Source organism: Ixodes scapularis, unplaced genomic scaffold (assembly GCF_016920785.2).
Source record: "Ixodes scapularis isolate PalLabHiFi unplaced genomic scaffold, ASM1692078v2 PGA_scaffold1__304_contigs__length_218370807, whole genome shotgun sequence".
Taxonomy (NCBI): domain Eukaryota; kingdom Metazoa; phylum Arthropoda; class Arachnida; order Ixodida; family Ixodidae; genus Ixodes; species Ixodes scapularis.
Genome location: NW_024609846.1, coordinates 179,443,636 through 179,461,052, shown reverse-complemented (window position 1 = coordinate 179,461,052; position 17,417 = coordinate 179,443,636).

Sequence of the window (17,417 nt, the reverse complement as noted above, 5' to 3'; positions counted from 1 at the left end):
TAAGGTGTAGTACCTTGTTTTTTGCGTATGTTGTTTGAAATGTTTCTGCTGCTTTTCTGCCACATGGGGTAGGGCCTCGTCAAGCTGCAAGCCATGCAGCGTTTTGCCCTATTTCCCTCCTTTGTTGATAAAGGAAAATAAAGAAATTAAAAGTACAAAACGGCGAGATTGAAATCTTTGAAACAGGGCCCATATAGTCATGTGCCATTTGCTGACCAATCGCAATTCCTTAAGGGTTCAAATCACATCGCCACTTTTGAAAAATTGAGCCAGTGGCGTCGGAAGTGTTTGGTAAGAAAGGGAGGGGGGTGCACAGAAATAATAAAAATAATTCTACTGAATTGATTGCCATACGCGCCTAGTAACTAAAACAAAAAAAAACGCGCTGCCGTCGCCTCCAACCCCCCTTCCCCTCCCCCCTCCTCTATTAGAATGACCCACTCCTCGAGTTTTTCTTTAAATCTAGTATAGGAGTTCGCATGTTGATTCCTATGTGGAGGCAGTGAAGTTTTTCAGCCTAACCCAGAAGCTGTACGTGTGCTTTTCTGTCTCGCCAATGAGCCGGGGATATTTTATGAACAGCCTTGAACAAGGACTAAAGCCCTTCGTCCTCAATAGCCTGTCTGACACTAGATGGTCAAGGCACGCCGATTTCTGCAAAGAAATTGTAGGTAATTTCAAACTAATTCAGAATTGTCCGTGTAGCATGATGAACGACGAAGATGAGACTTGCTATTCTCGTATTGAAGCGCATGCAGTCTCTTTTCAATAAGTTTTTTAAGCGTGAAAGAGCGTTAATGGCAACACTGTGGAATGATATTCTGGAGCGGTCTGACAAGACCAGCTAGTGTCGTACTTCAGAGACCTAGTTTAGACTTCTCAACAGCTGTTAATTGTTGAACTCAGTTGACGGCTTCGTGAATTCCCTTTGGCCTAAATTTGAAGCTTTCCAGGAGGGGGCTAAGGCACTCAGTGTAGAGCAGTGTTTTTAATGTAAACGAACTCGAGACCCCTCAGGGTAATTCACAAAAGTCGAGGCGATTGACAGGACTCGCGACAGCAAAAAACTCGAGATAGATGCGTTTAACATCTCAGCACTGTATGATAGGAAAGCTGTGTACATTGACATCTGCCGACTGTCTTACGCTTCTAACGGAAAATCAAAGCGACGACAAACTAATTAAGCGAGTTGATAGGCTAGCTGGAATTTACAAGGACGACCTTTTCAACTGAAGTTCTTCAGTTCTCACATTATCTACAGAATTGCACTCGTGAAGACAAAAGTGCTCCAGGACTTTTGAGAATGTTGCAGGAGAGACCCTTACGAAAATGGCACATCTGGACTTATATAAAACAAATATGGTTATATTAATTAGGCATATCTGGCCATATCAAGCACATCAGTTTTTATAAAGTTTATCTAGCCAGATCTGCCCAATTTTTATATATCCATATCTGGGTCTGCCAAAAAGGGGTATATCTGTTTCCCATATCAGGCCAGATATGTCCCAATCAAATAAGGGAACCATTATATACAGGGTGATTTTTTTTTTATTCTTCCAGATTTGTTTTAAAAAAAAAGCCATGAAAGCTACACTTATCCGGTTTGCGGAAGTGAGTTATACGCCCTGGAGGACATTATGTGGGTGGGTAATCTTTGCGATAAGTCGGCTAATTATTTGAAATTCACTACTTAATTTTTCAATTAGTGAAAATAGACATATGATTCCAATTAAAAACTTGCTGAGCGTTGTCCAAGACCCCTAAATCAGTCATTTTCAAAAAGACTTTCAGCGCGTGAGAAGCATAGTAGTGCACTAAAGTTACCACTCGTGGAGCAGGGACAGGGCTAGCAGTTTCGGTAAGGCGCCCGCGCAATTTTTCCGTCTCTTATCTAGCCCCAGGCTTGTACCTGCTACACGAGTGGTAACTTCAGTGCACTACTGCGCTTTACACGCGCTCAAAGTCTTTCTAAAAATGACTGATTTAGGGGTTTTGTACGACGTTCAGCAAGTTTCTAATTGAAACCATATGTCTACTTTCACTAATTAAAAGCTAATTAGTGAATTTAAATTAATTAGCCGATTTATCGCAAAGATTAGGAAACCACATAATGCCTCCCTGGGCGTATAACTCACTCGCACAAACCGCATAAGTGTAGCTTTCACGGCTTCTTTTAAAATAAATCTGCGAGAATAAAAAAAACACGCGGTATATTGTTGTTTCCTACAACTAACTACCAAAAGTGATTTTTCATCTGCATAAGAAAAATACCAATCGGATATTGAGCATGTAACTTTTATTAATTTTTACATGAGCTGCGCTTTACGCCACTCCTGATTTCGCTCAACTTAATTCCCAGGGAAACCAGGATTATCGACATTCGCTTAACGAATGTCGATGAAACGTTAATGTCGACGAAACGTGTGTCCATGAAACGTGTATCCACGAGAAGGTGGCCGTGGAACGTGTTATCACGAAACGCAGGGAGAATAAAAACAATCAGTATTCTACCTGCAGTTGTGACATGATTTTAGAATTTCGGAGAAATTATTCTCCCGGCTGCCAGGAGATAGACACGGCTTAATTCTAGAGGTAATCTGGAAGAGTACCTTTGGAAAAACGATCAATTGTCACGAAATAGGTTGCAGCGCAGTTACGTTGACGAGACGGGACTTGAAAGGTGTAATCCAAGATACATGTCGACACGGCCATGGCAGACCACCACTCAAACACAAAAATGAGAAGGAAGGTGTCCGTGAAGATTCAACACGATGTAGCACAAGCTGTCATTTGTAGAACCGAACACTAAACGCATCACAAAATATTCTTGGGCTTCTTTGAAGAAATCGCTTGCAGAAGCGGAAATCCGCAGCAGCCACGCAGGGCGAACACACGACAAACTAGATCCGGCAAAACGCATTCCGAGATTGCCAACAACTAATGCGTCATTCGTCAAACCACGTGACCACACGCCTTCTACCAAGCTTTCAGATTAGGGAGAGAGAAAAAAGGAGAGAAGGAAAGGCCAAAAAGGGAGTGCACAAGCAAAAGGCTTATCTTATGGGGCATCAAAGACCACAACGGGCAGATTTGTAACTTGTACCCAAGGTTCATAGTGATGTGAATGCAATTTGTGGCCTTGGGCTCCAGGCAGGTGCCGTGTTCTGCTTTATCACCAGCTTCTAGACTGTAGTCACGTGACCCTAACCGGAGACACGATTGGCCTAAAACATGCATAGCGTCTACCCTGCTGTCAATTACGAGTGAACATACAGCTCTATGAAGTCCAGCTTTTGAACTTCCAAAGAAGCTGTCTAGCTGGAAAGTGACCGAAAACGATGCGAGTTTGAAGATACTATGTTTTATGCCGTATAACCCACGTTATAATTTTAGATAAAAAATAAGCGTGACTATATTTTTCCGCACGATGTCCACAAATAAATAGATAAATTTGTATACATTTTTTATCAATAAATGTAAAATTATGTGTGCACTGTTAGGTTCGCGTTTTTAAATTTCAAATTTTTTCGCGAAAGAGTTACAGATAAAAGACACCACGCACAGCACATCTTCCGACTTTCAACACACGATGAATCGCAGACGCTCGCAAACGGAAGGTTGCTATGCTGCGCGAACGGTTTTTGGAAGATTCTGAGTAAGGTACTCCGGGTGCAATGGCTTCGCAGCCATTCGAAGAGAAAAGGATTCGGGACGACGAAGTAGCGTCTTGCATTTTCAGTAAGCTAACGGTTCGTGTTTCCCCGCCCAATTTAGAGGGCAAACATGAACAAAATTAGTTTCACTGCTAGATTTATCGGGAAAATTAACGTCACGTGACATAAGTACCATTTCAATTTCTCGCTAAATTTAGCAGGGCGGTTACACCGATGGCGACGCCGACACCGCTTAACTCAGAAACGGGCGCCCAAGAGCTGCGATCTAAAATCCATTATTAGATTAACTCGCTTCCCAATCTTATGCACTTCGTCATGTTGTCACACATCAAACATACAACTAAATTTCATTTGTCTTTCAATCTTCAAAATGCGCGATTGAATATTGGTCCGAATACCTGGAATAACTTCACTTTAAGGATGTTAACAATAGTTACCCAATTAAATGAGTGTCATGCAGTATAGATTAATCAACTAGTGTCTTGGCGAGTACATGACTTATTGCTTGCACGACCAAAACGGGCCCATATATCATTATCAGAAACTATATTTGCACGTGTATATGGCGATATATGGCCGTATTTACGCACTTCTAGCAGTATTTGCCCACTTGTATATATCTGGCCGTATTTTTTCCCATATATAGCGGTATATTGCCATATTTGACTCCTAATATTATCATATATGGCCATATATAAAATGTATCAGGGCCATATCTGACATTTTTGTGCGGGGAGAAAATGAAAGTGTTTTTCCCAACATTTCCATTACTCTTAGAGAATATATCTGTGTATCCCCGTATCAAACTGCCCCACAGGGTGCACCTATGAAAGCAGGTGTTTGGTGAGTGGCGTCACACCCCGAGCCATGCGGGTTCGCCCGCCCACGTCTGGCTTTGCGTGACTTTCCCGTGTCCGGGGAAAAGGGGATCCTGGTGGTTGAGCCGAGCCTGGGGGAGGTTTGGACCCTTCGGGGCCCTCCGGGTGAGGCAATACACGACTTCGGCCCCTGCTTCACGGAGACGATTGTGCTGGCTTGGACCGACCAGGATGATTCAGTCAGTTGCCATACCGTCTACTATCCCCTCTGATCTTTCTGTTTTAGAGCGCAGCTCTTAGGCTCCCGCTTTCGGCTTTGTCGGCGTCGCCGTCGCCGTCGCCGTAACCGCGCAGTGCATTAGGGGTAAATTTCCCCGCCAAATTTAGCAGAAAAATTCCCCGCTAAATCTGGCTGAAAAATTTCCCCTTTAAATCTAGCGGAACAAATTCCTCGCTAAATTTAGCGTCAAAACTTCCCCGCTAAATTTACCGGAAAAACTTCCCCGCCAAATCTAGCGGAAAAATTTCGCTGTAAAACAATTTTCCCCCTAAATCTAGCGGAAACATTTCCCCGCTAAAACTAACGGAGAAATTTCTCAGCTAAATCCAGCGGAAAAAATTTCCCGCTAAATCTAGCGGAAAAATTTCTCCACTAGATTTAGCAGAAAAAATTCCCTGCCAAATTTAGCGGAAGAATTCCCCCGTTAAGTTTAGCGGAAAAAATTTCCCACTAAATCTAGCAGAAAGGTTTCCCTGCTAAATCTCACGGATAAATTTTTCTGGGGGGGTCACATGACTTGGGGGTCACGTGACTCCGCCCCCCCCAGAACACGTGACCCTCAGTACCCTTTCCTCCTCCTTCTCAAGAGGTGTGCTCTAATTCGGTGTTACAGGAAGTTGTAAACGGCTTTCATTTTCAGAGCGCAGCTCTAATGCGCCCGTTTCCGGCTTGAGCGACGTTGCCGTCGGCGTAACCGCGCGGTGCATTATGGGTAAATTTCCCCGCTAAATTTAGCGCAAAAATTTCCCCGCTTAATTTAGCGGTAAAAGTTCCCCGCTAAATCTAGCGGAAAAGTTTCCCCACTAAACCTAGCGGAAGATTTCCCCGCTAAATCTAGCGGAAAGATGTCCCCGCGATATCTAGCGGATAAATTTCCCCGCTAAGTCTAGCGAAAAAATTTCCCCGCTAAATCTAGCAAATAAGTTTCCCGCTAAATCTACCGGAAAATTTTCTCCGCTAGATTTAGCGGAAAAATTTTTCCACTAAATCTAGCGGAAAAATTTCTCCGCTAAATCTAGCAGAAAAATTTCTCTGGGGAGTCACGTGACCTCGGGGATCACGTGGGAGGTCACGTGATCCCCCCGAGGTCACGTGATCCCCCCATGTGACCTCGGGGGGAAGTCACGTGACCTCCAGGTCACGTGACCCCCCAGAGAAATTTTTCTGCTAGATGTAGCGGAGAAATTTTTCCGCTAGATTTAGTGGAAAAATTTTTCCGCTAGATCTAGCGGAGAAAAATTTCTGGTAGGTTTAGCGGGAAACGTTTTTGCTAGATTTAGCAGGGAAATTTTTTCGCTAGACTTAGCGGGGAAATTTATCCGCTAGATTTCGCGGGGAAATCTTTCCGCTAGATTTAGCGCGGAAATTTTCCGCTAGATTTAGGGGAAACTTTTCCGCTAGATTTAGCGGGGAATTTTTACCACAAAATTTGGCGGGAAAATTTTTCCGCTAAATTTAGCGGGAAAATTTTTCCGCTAAATTTAGCGGGAAAATTTACCCATAATGCACCGGGTGGTTACGCCGACGGCGACGTCACTCAAGCCGGAAAGGGCGCCTTAGAGCTGCGCTCTAAAAATGAAAGCCGTTTACAACTCCCTGTAACACCGAATTAGAGCACACCTCTTGAGGAGGAGGAGGGAAGGGATCTGAGGGTCACGTGTTCTGGCGGGGGGCGGAGTCACGTGACCCTCAAGTCACGTGACCCCCCCAGAAAAATTTATCCGTGAGATTTAGCAGGGAAACTTTTCTGCTAGATCTAGTGGGGAATTTTTTCCGCTAAATTTAGCCGGGGAATTCTTCCGCTAAATTTGGCAGGGAATTTTTTCTGCTAGATTTAGCTGGGAAATTTCTCCGCTAGTTTTAGCGGGGAAATGTTTCCGCTAGATTAGGCGGGGAAATTTTTACGCTAGATTTAGGGGGAAAATTTTTTTTACGGCGAAATTTTTCCACTAGATTTGGCGGGGAAGTTTTTCCGGTAAATTAAGCGGGGAAGTTTTGACGCTAGATTTAGCGAGGAATTTGTTCCACTAGATTTAGCGGGCAAATTTTTCAGCTAGATTTTGTGGGGAAATTTTTCCGCTAAATTTAGCGGGGGAAATTTACCCCTAATGCGCTGCGCGGTTACGGCGACGGCGACGCCGACGCCGATGCCGCTAAGGCCGAAAACAGGAGTCTAAGAGCTGCGCTCTAAAACAGAAAGATCAGAGGGGATAGTAGACGGTATGGCAACTGAATGAATCATCCTGGTCGGGCCAAGCCAGCACAATCGTCTTCGTGAAGCAGGGGCTGAAGTCGTGTATTGCCTCTCCCGGGGGGCCCCGAAGGGTCCAAACCTACCCCGGGCTCTGCTCAACCACCAGGATCCCCTTTTCCCCGGACACGGGAAAGTCACGCAAAGCCAGACGTGGGCGGGCGAACCCGCATGGCTCGGGGTGTGACGCCACTCACCAAACACCTGCTTTCATAGGTGCACCCTGTGGGGCAGTTTGATACGGGGATACACAGGTATATTCTCTAAGAGTAATGGAAATGTTGGGAAAAGCACTTTCGATTTCTCCCCGCACAAAAAATGTCAAATATGGCCCTGATACATATTATATACGGCCATATATGATAATATTAGGAGTCAAATATGGCAATATACCGCTATATATGGGAAAAAATACGGCCAGATATATATAAGTGGGCAAATACTGCTAGAAGTGCGTAAATACGGCCATATATCGCCATATACACGTGCAAATATAGCCTCTGATAATGATATATGGGCCCGTTTTGGTCGTGCAAGCAATAAGTCATGTACTCGCCAAGACACTAGTTGATTGATTTATACTGCATGAGACTCATGTAATTGGGTAACTATTGTTAACATCCTTAAAGTGAAGTTATTCCAGGTATTCGGACCAATATTCATATGTGCATTTTGAAGATTGGAAGACAAATGAAATTTAGTTGTATGTTTGATGTGTGACAATATGAGGAAGTGCATAAGATCGGAAAGCGAGCTAATCAAATAATGGATTTTAGATCGCAGCTCTTGGGCGCCCGTTTCTGAGTTAAGCGGTGTCGGCGTCGCCGTCGGTGTAACCGCCTTGCTAAATTTAGCGAGAAATTGAAATGGTACTAATGTCACGTGACGTTAATTTTTCCGATAAATCTAGCAGTGAAACTAATTTTGTTCATGTTTGCCCTCTAAATTGGGCGGGGAAACACGAACCGTTAACTTACTGAAGACGCAAGACGCTACTTCGTCGTCCCGAATCCTTTTCCCTTTGAATCGCTGCGAAGCCATTGCACCCGGAGTACCTTACTCAGAATCTTCCAAAAACCGTTTGCGCAGCATAGCAACCTTCCGTTTGCGAGCGTCTGCGATTCATCGTATGTTGAAAGTCGGATGATGTGCTGTGCGTGGTGTCTTTTATGTGTGACTCTTTCGCAGAAAAATTTGAAAATTAAAAACGCGAACCTAACAGTGACACATAATTTTAAATTTATTGGTAAAAAATGTATACAAATTCATCTATTTATTTGTGGACATCGTGCACAAAAATATAGTCACGCTTATTTTTTATCTAAAATTATAATGTGGGTTATACGGCGTAAAACAGTATCTTCAAACTGGCATCGTTTTGGGTCACTTTCGAGCTAGACAGCTTTTTCGGAAGTTCAAAAGCTGGACTTCATCTGTATGTTCACTCGCAATTGACAGCAGGGCAGACGCTATGCATGTTTTAGGCCAATCGTGTCTCCGGTTAGGGTCACGTGACTACAGTCTAGAAGCTGGTGATAAAGCAGAACAAGGCACCTGCCTGGAGCCCAAGGCCACAAATTGCATTCACATTACTATGAACCTTGGGTACAAGTTACAAATCCGCTCGTAGTGGTCGTTGATGCCCCATAAGATAGGCCTTTTGTTTGTGCACTCCCTTTTTGGCCTTTCCTTTTCTTCTTTTCTCTCTCTCCCTAATCTGAAAGCGTGGTAGAAGATGTGTGGTCACGTGGTTTGACGAATGACGCATTAGTTGTTGGGAATCTCGGAATGCGTTTTGCCGGATCTAGTTTGGCGTGTGTTCGCCCTGCGTGGCTGCTGCGGATTTCCGCTTCTGCAAGCGATTTCTTCAAAGAAGCCCAAGAATATTTTGTGATGAGTTTAGTGTTCGGTTCTACAAATGACAGCTTGTGCTACATCGTGTTGAATCTTCACGGACATCCCCTTCTCATTTTTGTGTTTGAGTGGTGGTCTGCCGTGGCCGTGTCGACATGTATCTTGGATTACACCTTTCAAGTCCCGTCTCGTCAACGTAACTGCGCTGCAACCTATTTCGCGACAATTGATCGTTTTTCTAAAGGTACTCTTCCAGATTACCTCTAGAATTAAGCCGTGTCTATCTCCTGGCAGCCGGGAGAATAATTTCTCCGAAATTCTAAAGTCATGTCACAACTGTAGGTAGAATACTGATTGTTTTATTCTCCCTGCGTTTCGTGATAACACGCTCCACGGCCACCTTCTCGTGGATACACGTTTCATGGACACACGTTTCGTCGACATTAACGTTTCATCGACATTCGTTAAGCGAATGTCGATAATCCTGGTTTCCCTGGGAATTAAGTTGAGCAAAATCAGGAGTGGCGTAAAGCGCAGCTCATGTAAAAATTAATAAAAGTTGGTACATGCTCAATATCTGATTGGTATTTTTCTTATGCAGATGAAAAATCAGTTTTGGTAGTTAGTTCTAGGAAACAACAATATACCGCGTGTTTTTTTTATTCTCGCAGATTTATTTTAAAAGAAGCCGTGAAAGCTACGCTTATGCGGTTTGTGCGAGTGAGTTATACGCCCAGGGAGGCATTATGTGGTTTCCTAATCTTTGCGATAAATCGGCTAATTAATTTAAATTCACTAATTAGCTTTTAATTGGTGAAAGTAGACATGTGGTTTCAATTAGAAACTTGCTGAACGTCGTCCAAAACCCCCAAATCAGTCATTTTTAGAAAGACTTTGAGCGCGTGTAAAGCGCAGTAGTGCACTGAAGTTACCACTCGTGTAGCAGGTACAAGGCTGGGGCTAGATAAGGGACGGAAAAATTGCGCGGGCGTCTTGTCGAAACTGCTAGCCCTGTCCCTGCTCCACGAGTGGTAACTTTAGTGCACTACTATGCTTCTCACGCGCTGAAAGTCTTTTTGAAAATCACTGATTTAAGGGTCTTCGACGACGCTCAGCAAGTTTTTAATTGGAATCATATGTCTATTTTCACTAATTGAAAAGTTAAGTAGTGAATTTCAAATAATTAGCCGACTTATCGCAAAGATTACCCACCCCCCTAATGTCCCCCAGGGCGTATAACTCACTTGCGCAAACCGCATAAGTGTAGCTTTCATGGCTTCTTTAAAAAAAAAAAACAAATCTGCAAGAATAAAAAAAAATCACCCTGTATATAATGGTTGCCTTATTTGATTGGGGCATATCTGGCCTGGTACGGGAAAAAGATATACCACTTTTTGGCAGACCCATATATGGATATATAAAAATTGGGAAGATCTGGCTAGATAAACCTTATAAAAACTGATGTGCTTGATATGGCCATATATGCCTAATTTTTATATAACCATATTTGTTTTATATAAGTCCAGATGTGCCATTTTCGTAAGGGTCTCTCCTGCAACATTCTCAAAAGTCCTCGAGCACTTTTGTCTTCACGAGTGCAACTCTGTAGATAATGTGAGAACTGAAGAACTCAGTTGAAAAGGTCGTCCTTGTAAATTCCAGCTAGCCTATCAACTTGCTTGATTAGTTTGTCGTCGCTTTGATTGTCTGTAAGAAGCGTACGCAAGTTGGCAGATGTCAATGTACACAGCTTTCCTATCATACAGTGCTGAGATGCTAAACGCATCTATCTCGAGTTTTCTGCTGTCGCGAGTCCTGTCAATCGCCTCGACCTTTGTGAATTACCCTGAGGTCTCGAGTTCGTTTACATTAAAAACACTGCTCTACACTGAGTGCCTTAGCCCCCTCCTCGAAAGCTTCAAATTTAGGCCAAAGGGAATTTACGAAGCCTTCAAGTGAGTTCAACAATTAACAGCTGTTGAGAAGTCTAAACCAGGTCTCTGAAGTACGACACTAGCTGGTCTTGTCAGACCGCTCCAGAATATCATTCCACAGTGTTGCCATTAACGCTCTTTCACGCTTAAAAAACTTCTTGAAAAGAGACTGCATGCGCTTCAATACGAGAATAGCAAGTCTCATCTTCGTCGTTCATCATGCTACACGGACAATTCTGAATTTGTTTGAAATTACCTACAATTTCTTTGCAGAAATCGGCGTGCCTTGACCATCTAGTGTCAGACAGGCTATTGAGGACGAAGGGCTTTAGTCCTTGTTCAAGGCTGTTCATAAAATATCCCTGGCTCATTGGCGAGACAGAAAAGCACAAGTGCAGCCTCTGGGTTAGGCTGAAAAATTTCACGGCCTCCACATAAGAATCAACACTGCAAACTCCTATACTAGATTTAAAGAAAAACTCGAGGAGTGGGTCATTCTCATAGAGGAGGGGGGAGGGGATGGGGGGTTGGAGGCGACGGCAGCGCGTTTTTGTTTTTTTGTTTTGGTTACTAGGCGCGTATGGCAATCAATTCAGTAGAATTATTTTTATTATTTCTGTGCACCCCCTCCCTTTCTTACCAAATACTTCCGACGCCACTGGCTCAATTTTTCAAAAGTGGCGATGTGATTTGAACCCTTAAAGAATTGTGATTGGCCAACAAATGGCACCCGGCTATATGGGCCTTGTTTCAAAGATTTTTAATCTCGCCGTTTTGTACTTTTAATTTCTTTATTTTCCTTTATCAACAAAGGAGGGAGATAGGGCAAAACGCTGCATGGCTTGCAGCTCGACGAGGCCCTACCCCATGTGGCAGAAAAGCAGCAGAAACATTTCAAACAACATACGCAAAAAACAAGGTACTACACCTTATTACATCGATTGGCTAGAAAAAAGTCGTTATTACTCTGTTTCTAATAACATACCACGTAGCATACACTTTCATTTTTTAGTAAGGTTCATATTTTTACCTTCGAGCTCATTTAAAAGCGAAGTATAGTGTATATTTTAAAAGGTAATTCATAATTAGTACGCGGAGTAGTAACACACCAGTTCTCGCTATGTCTAGTTTCATAAGCCTGGTTTGTTCCCGCCAAGCGCGACAGTATGGACAGAAGAAAAAAAAGTTATTTTGTTTTACTGCCTTATTGTAGACTCCCATGGAACAATAGTTGTATAAGTGATTAATTGTCACAACTTTATGTTTTCGAAAAAGCCCATTAGAAGAATAAAAAAAGAAAGAAAAAGAAATAGACATTTTCAATTGTGTGATATACTTTTTTCTGTGTTTGAAGCAGTGTTGTTCAGTTTTGTGTCGTTGTTTTTCCCCAAACTAGGCTACAGTACACGTAATGTGTGTAGATCAAAGAATAATACGAGCAACTTCACTCGCGCGGTAAACATAAAACGAGTTTTAGATATTATTCCTATCACTTTGCAAACTTTTCGGTGGATATACTCAACGTGTTCAGTCCAAGAAAGTGACTCAGTAAAAATGTCAGAAAGAATTCTAACGGATTCGGCAATCTCTAAACAAGAGGAATTAATCAGGATATTTAAAAGCAACGAAATTTCACGATTCCGTGGCTGACAGTACGCATTTTGTTTTGTCTCTGTTTATTTTTAGTCCATTGACTTGCGTCCATAAGTGTAGGTTTTCGAGAACTGCCGCTTTACTTTCGATCTCCAAAGTTTGGCCTTTAATAAAAAGAGTGGTATCGTCCGCATGTGAAATAAACCTACCGTTTAATGCGGATTGTTCGATATCATTTCTGAATAATATAAACATCAGCGGTCCAAGTACACTCCCCTGGGGCACTCCAGTTACAATTCTTTTGGTTGCTGAATTATAATGATTTATGCTAACAAACTGCGTTCGATATTCCAACATGGGGTGCAACGCACTTACAGATCTATCTTTCTCATTCTCACTTTAAATAACATGGTAGGACCTGGCGGCCCCCCCACCAAACATGATTCAAAAAGCTTAAAACCAGTTCCTCGGATACCCATAATGCTCTAAATTATATATATATATATATATATATATATATATATATATATATATGGAAGAAAACGCACCTGAGACGGTTGTTGGAGTTTTTAAAACATATTATTGGTGAAGTTGGTCGACGTTTTGGGCCTGAGACATACCTTTTTCAGTCTTGAAAAAGGTCTGTCTCAGGCCGAAACGTCGACCAACTTTACCAATAATATGTTTTAAAAACTCCAACAACCGTCTCAGGTGCGTTTTCTTCCGTATATACTTTTCGTCATCCTGCGCTTCGTTTCTCTCTCTCTCTCTATATATATATATATTTTTTTTTTTTTTTTTGCATTAGCAGCGCTATTTCAGTTGAACGTTTTTTCCGAAAACCGTGACGAAAATAAGAGAGTATGTGTTGTTTTTCTAGATAAAAAGAAAGTTTGGGGTGCATTATTTTTTCAAGACCTTTGAATAAATTAAGAATAAGGATATCGGTCTATAATTTTTAAATATGTTATTATCGCCGCCTTTAAATATGAGCACAACTTTCGCAACCTGTATAGCGTTTGGAAAACAACCAGTTGAAAGGGACACGTTAAATATATACGTTAATACAGGCGCAATTATATCAATAATATAGTTGATTACTTTTATGTCAATTTTATTAACATCACGACTCTTGCAATTCCTTAAGTTTTTGTACACGGCACGGACCTCTCTTTCATCTGTCCGATGTAAAAAGAGACTTTGTATAATAGCGTTTAAAGGAGCGATGCAACAATTTTTGTACTGTGCACAAATACCGCTTAAATCGGATCCCTAACGTTAATGACCTATGAAACACGCGTTCGTTTTTCACCCCACGCAATAGAAGTCCCAGAAAAAAATTTAAGAAAAACGAGCGGCGTTCACCCCCTCAACTCGCAGCCAGAACAAGCGGCCACGTGATCTGGAGCCGATTATATGCCGCCAGTGTTGATCATAGCCACGCGCAGGGGTTGGCAAAGCGCAGGACACGCGCTGAGTTCCAGACATTGTTATGGCTCGGCTGTTGTCGTCGTTGCAGCGATTGGACACGGGTCACAACCCGAATGCTTCTCGAGCTAGCAATTGTCACGAGCCCAAGTCGAGTGCCCACGCAATGCTCGGGTCCAATCTATGAACCGCATTCAAATATCGTCACTTGGGTGTACTGGGATCCCCGAGTTAGGTCATCAAATTTTGCAAAGGAGAGATTGAATGAAAATGATCGCTTTTGTCCTTGAAATTACACCACAACAAAGGAGTTTCTTGGCCAATGGTGTTGCGTGTGAGTATCCTTGAGTCCGAGGTGTGCCAGTAAGCTAGTGTAGAGAGAAAAACATTCCAATTGAATATCGTTGCACAGCTCCTTTAATATAACTACATGGATCAAGCTCATTTTCCAACACCGCAACGTCATCTGCCCATGCTAAGTAATTATTAAAAACATTCCACAGAGAATACCCAGAAGGGATACGCTCTTCATGAGTTACTTCATCTAAATTATGTTCGTACGTATATAAATTAATTACGCTAACAATTATTTTTTCAGAGTATTCTTGCTTCTTTATTATCTTCTTTTTTAAGAGGTTTATATAATAACTGAACTTCGCACGCCTCTGTAGATTAACAAGTTTATTTCAATACGTTTTAAAAGTCTGGGTTTCTTCTTTCCAAGAAATGCTGAAATAGACTATTTTTTTGTCTATTTTGTTCAAAAGCTCCCTTGTCGTCCAAGGCTTAAGAATTCTTTTACATCATTTGATCGTGCTGTGTGGGAAACTCTCCTCGTACAAGTTTTCAAATGTCTGTAGAAAGTTCTCATACGCGTGTTTGTTTGCAAATAAACTTGTTTCCAATCGGTTATACTTAAAGACGTTTTGAAGTTTTCTACTGTAGTGTTTGTTATGTTTTGAATTTGAAGAGTACGCTGCGCTGAACGTTTCTTAGGTTTATGAGGTTTGTTTATCAACAGAAATATCGGCAGGTGATCACCGATTTCGGTGTTTATAGCGTTAGCGGTGATGGAGGACGCACCGTGTTTGCTAGCAAAAAAATCGATGAGTGTAGACGTTGTGCATGTAATTCTTGTTGCTCCGGTCGCCATAATTTTAAAATTATTAACGGCAATGACTGAATCAAGTGCTTGTTTATAAGTTGTACTTTCAAGCATGTTAATATTGGTCTTCGCCAAGATAAAGGAATACACTTGTTTTCTATTACAAAACTTAGGAAGCCGTCAAAGAAGTTTATGAAATTTGCCACGATTCCAGATGGTGGACGATAAACCACAGCAATTATGTATGTGCCACAGCGCAAACACAGAAACTCAAAATCACCCGTAACTTAAGTAAATTTCGATTCAAGTTCGCATTTGTAGTCATTTTGTACAAGAAACGACACAACACCACCTCTTTTTTCATCACGGCAAAATGAGTGATGCTGATATCGGCAAAGCAAAAGTTCAACATTCATCTGTATACAGTCTCCGAAAATATGAGGATCACCGAGAAAGAAAAACCAAGACGATCCAACAGCAGAATCAGACTGTCATTTTTTTCCTTGGCTGACCGAACATTCAAGCGAAAAAAAGATAAACCAACGGGTTCTTTTGATGCAATATACAGGGTGTTTCACGGAATGTGGACAAATTCGATATTCCGAAAACTACGCACCGTACCAAGAAAAGGCTCGTGTCGTTTTGGTCCTAGGCCAGAGACCTATTTAGAAAAATAATAAAGTTCGGGATAATTAAGTTGTTAATTATTTTCGCGTATATAATTTTTTGAATATTGAGTTTAAGGGCATGGTTTCAATTAGAATCTTGCTGAGCATCATCGAAAAACACTAAACCAAAAAATTGCTGTACTTTACGTGGTACTTTACGGCTTTCTGAAAAACCGCATCAATTCGACGGTTTTTTTTAGTTTCGGTTTTCAATCGGAGCGCTTCTCGGTAGGGAGCCTCTAGTGAGGGTGGGCGCAATTGCTACATCGGGGATCATGGGATATGGACGCCATTTAATCGGTAAATATTGCTGGGAGTCTATAGAGAAAAGGGTAATTTTATTTCCTCACTCAGGTGATAGGAGCACATTAATGTGCTTGATTAATTTATGGGAAGTATAAATTGTCATTCTTCTATAGCCATCAGCTTTGTTCCGATAGGTTAAGTATTTGTTTAACCCGAAAAATGGTAAATTCCGCCATCTTGGACGCTGCTGCTTGTCTGGCAACCCTGCTTTCTCCTCTCGACGTTTGCAATTCCCGGAGCGAGAAGGAAGCGAGAAAGGCTACGCCAAGGCGTTCGTTGCTTGCAACGGTAGGCGAGAGAAGGCAAGGCGCATGGGGCAACACAGTTGCAACGGTGCGGGCGTCTACTCTCGTGCAGGCAACATTGGCGCATATCCTTTCCGAATCCTCTCCCTCAGGCGCCGCCATTAAATTGCAAACGCTCTTTAGGATTTGAGTTGCGCCCACACTCACTAGTGCCTCCCTACCCTAGAGTTATTATAATATACGCTAGAGGTTCAACTGGCGCTAGTGTCTTTGCGACTTCCGTGACGCAAATTGAAGCAGACAGCAACCAGTCTACTTTTGCGGTGCTCCTGTGCATTCCTAGGGGAAAACGCGCGTGAATTTTGTCTATTTCGCGGAAAATAACACTAATAATTTTTGTTATTTCGGTTATACCGTATAGTATGTACTTTTATTTATATTTCGGAAGTGTAATTGCTTTAGTTACTGCATTTTTCTATACCGCTGAACGATGTTAAACTTCGCTATATATCAGGCCCAAACCTCTGTACCATGGCAGGTATGTAAAAACGAGCGACTATTCTAAGCAAAATAACGATCGAAAGGTATGTATAGTGTGTTCAAGGTTCGCTAGCATTCCGGTGGCGCTTATATATTGCTAATATGCCCGTCCTGTCATTATATGAAAATGACTCCGTCGCGCTCATCTTTACAATCGCTTAAGAAAACATTCGAACGTAAAAGAAATAAAGTACGTGGGCTACAAAAGGTGTCTTTTTATTATTTCCTATGTCGGGCAGTTTCTATCGGGCACCTGTTCTCTAGCTTCTCCCTATTTGCAAAGATTTGGAGCGTGCGGATGATGTTTTGAACCCAGAACAAGCATCTTCGCACATATTCATGAGCAGAAAGAATAAAGCAGCACTTAATTAATGGAAATCGTACTATATTACGAAAACATGATGATCACCAAGAAAAAAAAAACCAAGACGATCCAACAGCAGATTGATCACCAAGAAAGAAAAACCAAGACGATCCAACAGCAGATTCAGATTCTCATCTTTTTCCTTGGCTGACCGAATATTCAAATGAAAAAAAGATAAACCAACGGGTTCTTTTGATGCAATATGCAGGGTGTTTCACGAAAGGTGGACAAATTCGATATTGCGAAAACTACGCACCGTACCAAAAAAAGGCTCATGTCGTTTTGGTCCTAGGCCAGAGACCTATTTAGAAAAATAATAAAGTTCGGGATAATTGAGTTGTAAATTATTTTCGC